Genomic DNA, 11294 nt, shown 5'->3' with positions numbered 1-11294 from the left:
CCTAACACAAGATAACAGCTGCCTGGTAGATCTAAGAACAACACTCAGTAGTAAAAACCCATGTCCCACTGAGACACATTCAGTTACATTGAGAAGGAAAAACAGCAGCCTGCCAGAAAGTTTTTCTCTCCTAACGTGCAGGCACAAGTCACATGACCAGGGGCAGCTGGGAAATTGACAAAATGTCTAGCCCCATGTCAGATTTCAAAATTGAATATAAAAAAATCTGTTTGCTTTTTTGAGAAATGGATTTCAGTGCAGAATTCTGCTGGAATAACACTATTAACTGATGTGTTTTGAAAAAAACATGTTTTCTGATGACAGGATCCCTTTAAGTCTCCTCTATTTATTTGTCATCAAGAAATAACTTTCAAGTGACTAAAAAGAGACTTTATGCAGAGGAAAGAAATGGCAAAGGTATTAGATGCCGTTGAACATATAATTAAGACAGAATTTAAAAATAAATAAATGAATAATAAAATGCCTAAATTGGGCATGTCTGGCAGCTCCCTTATGATTTCACAGTTTGCTGCAAGCTCTCTTCTCTTTCTGTCTGCATCCAGCTGTGCTTTCCACATTAAATCTCTCCCCTCGTAGCTTAAATACATTTCCAACCACAAATATGTGCAGCATTCTGGTGTACGTCGCTGGGATGGTCATCTTTCAATTATATCATGTCCATGTTGTCAGTATAATCCTTCAGCTACTGATTCTATTTCATGCTTCATTTGTGTAAATACGTTATGTTTATTTACACAACAATATGCACAGCTTCAGATTGGAGTGCATTATTATGATGTATTGAATGACTACTCCCTTACTAATTTGTTTTCATTTCAATGGGCTGGTTGTGTTCTCTTTAAGAAATGTGCACTTAAATTCTTCTTCTCATTAAAACAAACATCCGGCTGCCTGTCCATAAAGGCCTGTTTATTAGGCAATCATAGTACTATTTCATTGCTTCTTACATACACATATACTGTATAGTGATGGGCGAATTTATTCGCCAGGCGCAAATTCACGGCGAATTTGCGCGATTCGCCGCCAGCGAATAAATTCGCAAAACGCTCGTGAAAATTTGCGGGAAAAATTCGTTTTTTCAAATTTTTTCGAAAAATGGACGCCGGCGTCAAAAACGGGCGCCGTTTTGCGAATTTCTTGCCGTTTCGCGCGAAATTCGCCCATCACTAATACTGTACAGTGCAATGCCAAGGTACAAATGTGAGTCTTGAAATCTTATTTAAATCCAAACCCTTTGAAATAAAAAATGTAGTCCCTGTCTAAAAGCTGCTGTAACATAGGGGATACAATAAATAAAATAAAATCTTTACACGTGTATCTATTTGTGAATAGTGATGGGCGAATTTATTCACCAGGCGCAAATTCACAACGAATTCCCGCGATTCGCCACTGGCAAATAAATTTGCGAAACCGCCACGAAAATTCGCCCGCGTAAAAAAAAAATGGACGCCGGCACATTTTTGACAACTAATTTGCGGCGGCATCAAAAAAACGTATGCCAGCGTCAAAAAATGGACACTGGCTGTTTTGCGAATTTCTGGAATGCTGGAAATTCGTGAATTTTTCGGCAAAGCGAAACGCCCCAAATGCGCCCATCACTATTTGTGAAGACACTATTAATAAACAGACTTTATCCATGTAATATATGGTGCCCATTCAAGACCATCTTCTCTCAAGTGATACTAACATTCAGGTTTTCATTTCTCTTTAGACTAAAATGAGCGTGTCCCAACCTTGTTGCTTAATATAATATTGACCATTGAACATAAACCAGAAATCTACATAACCCCTTTACTACAGACTAAACTGAGCCTGGGATTATTTATATGCATGTGGGTTGGGCCAATGTCTATTGAGATAATGTGGAAAAGAAGTGATGATATTATTAAGGAGCCATGGCTGCAAATTTTTTACGCTAATTAACTAAAATGCGAAGTTGTGTCTTAGCAGCCGAATGCTGATGAATTTTCAGAAGCGTTGCTTTGGCAGGGAAAGCATTTCATAACTAATTTTCGCTAGCGTTCATTTCTGTCTAGCAACTTCGCTAGCACTCTTGCGCTTAGGTTAATTTGAATAGGGCGGGTACCTAAAAGTCGTACGCACGTCTTTAATAGTAATGTTGGTGCAAATGCTTGAAGTGGCCACTTTTTCAAACACATGTCCAATGAACCATAATAAAGACAAAAGAGATCCTCTAATGCCCTAGACATGAGCCCACCCTTAAACAAATGTGGCATGCCCCTCAAATTAGCTTTAAAAAATTGTTCACACATAAATCTTTAATAGTTTGGACTTTAAAGGCAAAAAAAGAAAGTCGCCAGCGTTTTTTTACAACTTTAATGCATTTCCAGCATACAGGATATGATGTCAATGACATAAGATTGAGCAAGATGTAGCTTTGTTTTATCAGTTCGCCTGCTCTGAGGTGGTGAAGTAAACTCTGGCGAAAGAGGTAACGTTCAGTAAAATTTGTGGAGTAAAGACCGTTCACCAGAGCGAAAAGTCGCCTGGTGATATGGTGCAACCAAACGCTAACTAATTGTCCTCTCCCCTGTTATTGAATCGTTGATGTCCCTACGAATGGGATTTCTGGGGAATTGTCACTAGCAACGGCCACTTCGTATTTTAGTGAATCTGCCCCATGGATTGAAAGTAACAAAAAATAGGATGGGACATTATATACAGGAGGTCTTGCCAACTGGGCATTACTAGCCTGCTCACCTCCTGTTTCTTATATTTAATATTTAAGACCCTCAATATGCAGGTCTCTTTAGATTTTATGAAATAAGAACAGAATAAGGTTTATAAATACAGGATGTAAGCACGTGTGACTCTGAGTATTATACAGGTGGAAAAAGATGTCTGTTTTTACAAGCAAATGTTCCTTATACTAAAGATTGCAGAAGAGATACATGCAGGGCTAAAAGGAGTGTGGAATGTGCAAGGAGCCAACTTTTGAAGTAAGAAGTAGAGTGTTGTCAGGTCTCAAGTTGTGGTGTCAGTCAGAGGCAGTCCCACTGTGGCCAAAGAAGCTAGCGGTAAAGATCAGAGAGCAGCTGCACTCTTAACCAGCAGTAAGGAGGCTGTCACTACATTCTACCGCATACGCTCTCAGTGCCCTTTAACCCCTGTAGCTGTAGTGGATCATTCTCTCCTTCACTTGGTTATTATTTCCACTTTCAGAAGGCAGAGATGGGCAGTCGTAGCTTATTAGCACCAAATGTTCTTGGGGTGTGAAGAGACTCCATATGCTGGAGGGTGGGCTGGGCAATGGTTTGAAATTCTTGGTAATCTAAAATGAATTTGTCTTGTTTAAAAAGAAAAGAAAAAAAAGGGTCCATTCTGCAATGTAGAGGGTCCAGTTGGGTAAATGAAATCCATTGTAATCTTTCTGTCTGGTTTTCTGAGGTTCTAAAATGAGCAATGGATTATAAAGATCTTAGTATTATGTAAAAAGATGACTACATACTTAAACGATCTTCCAGTACACAAATTCACTGTCCCACCACTAATATTTGTGTAGTTACAATGTGAGAAAAAACAAAAACAAAAAAGAAAACCTGCATTCTATTTAATAAAAAGAAAACCTGCAAAGGTAATATATAATTGCTAAAATAAACAACCACATTTTCTATAAAATACTGTAAATTATAAACAGTTAATTGGAACACAATAATTGGCCAAATATAATTTGCAGGAAATGCTTCCCAAGAACACTATTTACATTAAGTGTTCCATATTACGACAGAAAACAGATTTTATGTACCCAGATTTTACCCGGATTATTTGCCAATTATTTGTGGTCCCACATTCATAATTTTTTCCAGGATGTTAAATTCGTTGGGAAACATAAAAGCAGGGTTCTGTTGTAAGTGTTACTTTATTTAAAGGGATAATGTCATGGAAATTGTTTTTTCAAAAATAATCAGTTAATAGTGCTGCTCCAGCATAATTCTGCACTGAAATCCATTTCTCAAAAGATCAAACAGATCCCAGCTGCCCCAAGTCATGTGACTTGTGCTCTGATAAACTTCAATCGCTCTTTACTGCTGTACTGCAAGTTGGAGTGATATCACCCCCTCCCTCCCCCCCCAGCAGCCAAACAAAAGAACAATGGGAAGGTAACCAGATAGCAGCTCCCTAACACAAGATAACAGCTGCCTGGTAGATCTAAGAACAACACTCAATAGTAAAAACCCATGTCTCACTGAGACACATTCAGTTACATTGAGAAGGAAAAACAGCAGCCTGCCAGAAAGCATTTCTCTCCTAAAGTGCAGACACAAGTCACATGACCAGGGGCAGCTGGGAAATTGACAAAATGTCTAGCCCCATGTCAGATTTCAAAATTGAATATAAAAAAATGCATATTTTCTCTCATAGGTATGCCTGAAAGCCCAGTTTAAAGGTCATTTAGGGTGATGTTTTAGGCACTTACAGTATTTGCTGTCTTGGAACTATGGGGCAGATTTACTAAGAAGCGAAGTGGCTAACGCTAGCGACAATTCGCTAGCGTGAGCACCTGCAGGGACATCACCAATTTACTAACAGGCGCAGGAGCCAATTCGCTAGTGAAACAGACTATCGCTAGCAGTCATTTGCACTCTATCACCAGGCCACTTTTCACTCCGGCGAACGGACATTACTCTGCAAATTCACTTGAATGCGGATTTTACAGAACGTTACCTCTTTCTCCAGAGTTGCCTTCGACACCTCAGACCAAGCGAAGTGCTATAAAGCAGCTAGATCATCCTCAATCTTCTGTCACTTACATCAAATCCTGTGTGCCGAAAATGCATCAAAGTTAAAAAAAAATCTGGGGACTTTTCCTTTTTTTAATTGGGATTGGCTGCAAAAGTCCTAACTTACTTTTTTGGGTAACCGGTTTTCTCCAGACATTTTATAACATATGGAACATTTAATTTTACAGTGGGCTCATGTGTAGGGCATTATATTAACTCTCTTGTCTTTATTAAGGTTCCCTGTGTAATATAAAGCGGTAACTTAAACCATTTGCAGCAACATTTATAATAAAGACCACCATACAATTTTAAATTTCCCAACCTATGCAAATTGACCTAAGCGCAAATGCTCGACAGCCTGAAGTAACGACAGAGAAAAGTCGCCAGCGTTTGACGCCCGGGACGAAACTTCTCATTTTAGAGAATTAGCGTATTCATAGCGCATTTGCACCTGGAGAAGTGGTGCGATGGGTGCGAAGCTGACGCTGGTGAAAATTCGCCCGTTAGTCAATCTGCCCCTTAGGCTAAAAGTTTAGTATATCTTTTGAGACCTTTTTATAAACAGGGGCCCAGATCAAAGGTATGACTTCCATGGGATTCTTAAACAGAAAGAACCAGACAACCCCTGCTTAAAGGGTCTGGATCCATGTCAGCATGTATTTTACAGATACACGCACATGACAATTGTTATGAATATTAATTTGGCTCAAGTAAATTAAGAATACTAAAAATCTCCAGATTTCTGTGATCTGCATTAAGAAATTTGACATTCTGCTCCACACTGACACACACCTACCTCTGGACACTAATTACAATTGGTGAATAATAATGGTGGGACAGATGTTGGGCAGACCCTTCTCTGGAGTAGTCTACACTAATTTTGATTGTGGGACAGATGGCAGAGAGATCCTTGAATCAGTAAGTTGGAGAACTAGTCCTATGTTCTTCCGTTCAAAGCCTGTAAATGAGACCAGCATGAATGTAGTACATCTGCCTCCAGCTGGGAAATAGCCTGCTGTGGGGAATAACCACATAGAAGCTAAGGCTTACTATTGAGGGTAATTAGCCACATTTAACTGGCAACATAAAGTCCACTTATTAGGTTTGACATTGCATCTTTATGTAATGATGGATAGACTGGTCCTCTGTCATAGCTTGGCCCCACACTCATCTCATATATAACCACTTATGATCTACAATGGTTTGAATATTGTGTCCCAGCTCTCTGACATCATAGTTTACAAATAGTGATGAGCGAATTTGCGCAGTTTCGCCGGAAAATGTATGAATTTTCCGTTTTTAACTCAGACGAATTTTCGCTGCCGTTTCGCGAATTTATTTGCGCAAATTCGCCGCAAATTGGAGCCTGCCGAATAAATTCGCCCATCACTATTTACAAAAAGAGTTTAATGAATTGCCTACACCTTAATAAACACAGGAAAAACGACCTAATATATAGGGCCATTATTCAAATCATGGTTAAAAACTTATTTCATGGTTTATCACATGAAACCACCATTTAAGTCTATGGAACTGAATAAGGTGATAAGGGTTTCACAATGAATTGAACCTGGGCTCTAATAAGATAAAGGCTATGAGAATTGACATTCTTACTTCATGCTTGCAGGTTTTTATGAATCAGAGTCATTATAACAGTATACTTGATGAATAATGGTGATGATTCATCTCAGGAAATTTCTACTTATTATATGAATGTATCCAGATGGTGATTTATTTTATGAATTTTATATTTATTCCATTAATGAATTCACCTAGCTATATTAATATGTTACATATTTCCTAAGGATATACCAGTGCAATTTAATAAAAGTAATTGGTGTAAAAAAAATGAGTGTTTTAGGTACAGTCAGTATAAAATAAATATACATTTTCAAGTAAAAATCCAAAATTAGGTCTCTAATAGTGATGGGCGAATTTTCGCGAATTTCGTGAAACGGCGAAAAATTCACGGATCGGCGCCGGCGTCTCGTTTTTGACGCCAGCGCCTGTTTTCGGCACCGGTGTCCGTTTTTATACAAAATAAATATACATTTTCAAGTAAAAATCCAAAATTAGGTCTCTAATAGTGATGGGCGAATTTTTGCGAATTTCGTGAAACGGCGAAAAATTCGCGGATCGGCGCCGGCGTCTCGTTTTTGACGCCAGCGCCTGTTTTTGGCACCGGTGTCCGTTTTTTCAGCGCGGGTGTCTTGTTTTTTCCGAAATTATTTTGACGCGAATTCGCGCCTGCCCAATAAATTCGCCCATCACTAGTCTCTAATCTATTTTCTTTATTTCTAACCACCAGCTCAAGGAAGAATGAGAAAATATATTTGGAAATATATATCGGTATGGGACCTGTTATCCAGAATGCTCGGGACCTTAAGTTTACTAGAAAATCATTAAAAAAATGAATGAAACCCAACAGGATTGTTTTTACTCCAAGAAGGATTAATTATTATTTAGTTGGGAACAAGTACGTGGTACTGTTTTTTTTTTTAATAGAGAGAAAATAATTTGTAAAAATTCGAATTATTTTATTATAATGAAGTCTATGGGAGATGATATTTCCCTAATCCTGAGCTTTCTGGATAACATATTTGTGGATAACAGATCCCATACTTGTATTAGAGACTTCGCCTACCCTTGCCTTTAGTGTTGAGTTTCTAGTGAAATCTGAAAGGCTGTGATGAAAACTGTAAATGTTTTTGCACCTTTTTTGTCATATTTTTGCAAAACACACACTCATATTACTGAATTATTTTGCTGTGAATCTGAAATTGATAGTTTCATAACTAACTTGCGTATTCTCTTTTCTAAAACTTGAATTGGTTACTAGATTTGACTGATGGAAGGCTATTAGGGATGGGCGAATCTTTTCGCCTTGTTGACGCCCATAGACTTGAATGGCGCCTCAAGTCCAAAAAAAAATGACGCGCGTCAAAATAAATTCGCCGCACAACAACATTTTTTGGACCCCCATAGACTTTAATGTGCGTCAGCGACATTTAGCCTGCGCCCAATTTTTGGCAAAGCAAAACGGGTCAAATTCGCCCATCCCTAAAGGCTATTCGTCACCCTAACATTATAAAACAGTGCCCAAAAAAAAAATTTAAATTAGGGTCCCAATACTTTGGTAAATTGACATATTTTTTCAGAATATATTAAAAATATCCATTAATTAGGGCCTTACTGGACCCCCTACACTCCTGGGCCCCTCAACTATAAGGGATTGTGTCCTATGTAGTTCCTGCATTGCAACTTCTCCTTCTCACAGTCTTGTGGTTCTGCTTTTATGCACATTGTCTTTCTGTAGAAGCTTCTTGCCTTGGCAGATCCTATACAAATGATCAGCTCAGATACTTTTAAAGGAGAATAGTGTTTGTCCCTTGTAAAGCCTACTTCTCCTCTGTATCACATTCTGCCAATCTCACAGTGCTGCTTATAACCCAACTATTATATTTTTTCTATTGTTCAAGTGTCAAAGACCCCAGATATTAACCATCCATTATTAATTATATTAAGGTTTTATATCTGGATGGTCTATCTATCTACAGTAAATTATTATTTTTGGCCTGGATCAATCTATCTACAGTAAATTATTAATTTTGGCCTGGATGTTCATAGGTACCCTTGCTATGTCTATGTCACTTCCCTTTCTGTTCTAGTCATGCTCCACAGGTCTTAAAAAATAGACAAAAATGACTTTGCAATAAAGTACCTAAAATATAATTTTCCCTTCCCAAGCTCGCAGGTCTTCAACAAAGGTCCTACTTACTAATATGTAAAGCTTTGGTTAGAGCCCATTCCTTTCTTTAGGAATAGAGGGCCCTGAACTCTTGGGGGTCGATTCACTAACTTTGAGTGAAGGATTTGAAGGTAAAGAACCTTGAATTTCGAAGTTTTTTTTGGGCTACTTCGACCATCGAATGGGCTACTTTGACCTTCGACTACGACTATGACTTCAATTTGAAGGATTCGACCATTCGATAGTCGAAGTACTGTCTCTTTGAAAAAAACTTCGAACCCCTAGTTCGCCATCTAAAAGCTACTGAAGTCAATGTTAGCCTATGGGGAAGGTCCCCATAGGCTTGGCTAACTTTTCTTGATCGAAGGATATTCCTTCGATCGTTGGATTAAAATCCTTCGAATCGTTCAATTCGAAGGATTTAATTGTTCGATCGAAGGAATTATCCTTCGATCGAACTATCTGCGCTAAATCCTTCGACTTCGATATTCGAAGTCGAAGGATTTTAATTCCTAGTCGAATATCGAGGGTTAATTAACCCTCGATATTCAACCCTTAGTGAATCGGCCCCTGTATCTAGAGATTGTGCTTGGCTCCTTCAACTCTTTCTCCAACTTCCATGCAGGAGCCCCTGTCCTTAGGCTTATGATAACATGAGCCCATGTGGAAGATGGTTGAATGTAAGTAAATTATTATTTGTCTTATCTCAAGACATCATACTGTCCAGAGGTGAACATTTTCTAAACAATATCCATTTGTTTGCAGCTATAAAGCATTAATTTGTCACTCTGTGAATGAGCTGATAAGGATGTGCACATTCTACTCCCACCCCTACTTATCTGAAAAGCCATAACTGTATATTTGCTCCTGTAACCTTACCCTGAGATCAGTCATTTATCTGCTTACTGTAAAACCTCATACTGTGAAGAAATAGTCTGCACATAGTAATGTATTAATTAAACAGAAAGCCATGACAGGATTCAGTATGAATTTGTTGAGCAGTTGAAGCTTTCCATTCTGTTCCCATCGTCAGCAGCTATAACAGTTTTTTTTAAAGCTTTCAGTAAATCTTTTTTTTTTTTCATAGAATGAGCCCTTTCCTTCTATCTCTGATTATTTTGACAAAGATATTTCAGCAGTGAGGTAATTTAGCCAGTCCAGGGAAATACAATTTGTTTTTTCTTTTCTCAATGCCCAAGAATCTTATCAAGTATTTCTGAGGATTTTTTGTCATTCAGATGTTCACCCACTCAAAATTGCCTTTTATTTCAAGAAAAATGCCTCAAATTTAATGAAAGGAACATTTCCAAACCAATTTTCAGGATCCCTTTCCCTTCAGGGCTTAGAATATTAATGTAAATCTTCACCAAAAGGCAATAGTCGCACATCTGATGAAATTGCAGATCCAATCACTCAATGACACTCAAACAGGAAGCAGGAGATGATTGAAATTAGTCTACCTGTCATTTGCCTCTCTATTTTCTCTCCATTTCTTACACCAAGAACACAGAGAATTTTTATAGCTGCTTAACTGATTTAACCCTCTTTTTTGCAATATATGTGCCAATGATCGTGTCTTTAAAAAAACTTATTTTGACAAAGTTATTTCTAAAGGGGGACTATATTACAAAAGAACATTTTCATTGGAACCCTGTGTTGTGTGCAAGTTTTAGGAAATAATAAAGATGGCATTACCCAAGGCCTACGACCTGAGTGTGGCTCCCATTACCTGAATTAATTGTGAAATTAGAAAAATGGCAAATTACGTTTCGTAACATTTGTTTTATTTTTTTGTATTCAGGTCACATGCTCAGTTCCATTTTTCTGAGTAAGATTGTTGAGTAACCCATATCACATAAGGGTATATCAAATATTTGCTTTTAGAGACCTCTGGAAGTAATAACATTTAGAATCACTCCTAAATAGATCTTATGGTTGGGTGGTGGGCTGCTGTTCTAACTATCTTTATTATGGTGTGTGATGAAACAACTCAGATGTAGTGATGGGCGAATTTCCGCGATTCGCCACCGGCGAGTAAATTAGCGAAAAACGCTGCAAAAATTCGCCGGTGTCAAAAAAAAGGTCGCCGCGTCCAAAAAAACGGACGCCGGCGTAAAAAATCGCCCGCCGGCGTCAAAAATGGACGTCGGCCTCAAAAACTAGCAAATTCGCCCGTCACTACTCAGATGCAGTTGAACTGCAGACTTTTAGCTTTAATTCAGTGGGTTGAACAAAAAGATTGCATAAAAATGTGAGGAACTAAAGCCTTTTTTTAACACAATCACTTCATTTCAGGGGCTCAAAAGTAATTGGACGAATTAAAAAACTGAAAATAGAATGTTCATTTCATCTATTTGCATCTATTTTCTGCTGGAATAATCAGACTCGATTCTGAGGAAGAAAACATGAAAGACTGTGCCAACTAATATTTCCATGTCTGTAGATTCTGCCTTTAATAATTGTTTTGGGTTTGATGAAACCAAGGGTTCATTTACATTTGCCCTATCAATTCACTGCATGTCCTTAATGATCTCTTTTGTATGTCTTGCCCTTTATATTATGAGCTGTAATATACAGAGCACCCTGTAACTCCTGTATCAATCCATTTTTTTTATATCGTATAGCAAGGTTTGTGGTTTTAAATACTTATGGGCCCATTCACTAAGTTCGAGTGAAGGAATAGAAGAAAAAAAACTTCGAATTTCGAAGTGTTTTTTTGGCTACTTCGACCTTCGAAAGATTCGAACTAAAAATCGTTCGACTATTCGACCATTCGATAGTCG

This window comes from Xenopus laevis, chromosome 8S (genome assembly GCF_017654675.1).
Source record: "Xenopus laevis strain J_2021 chromosome 8S, Xenopus_laevis_v10.1, whole genome shotgun sequence".
Classification (NCBI taxonomy): Eukaryota; Metazoa; Chordata; class Amphibia; order Anura; family Pipidae; genus Xenopus; species Xenopus laevis.
The sequence above is the reverse complement of the archived record's forward strand: the minus strand, read 5'-3'. Positions refer to the sequence as shown.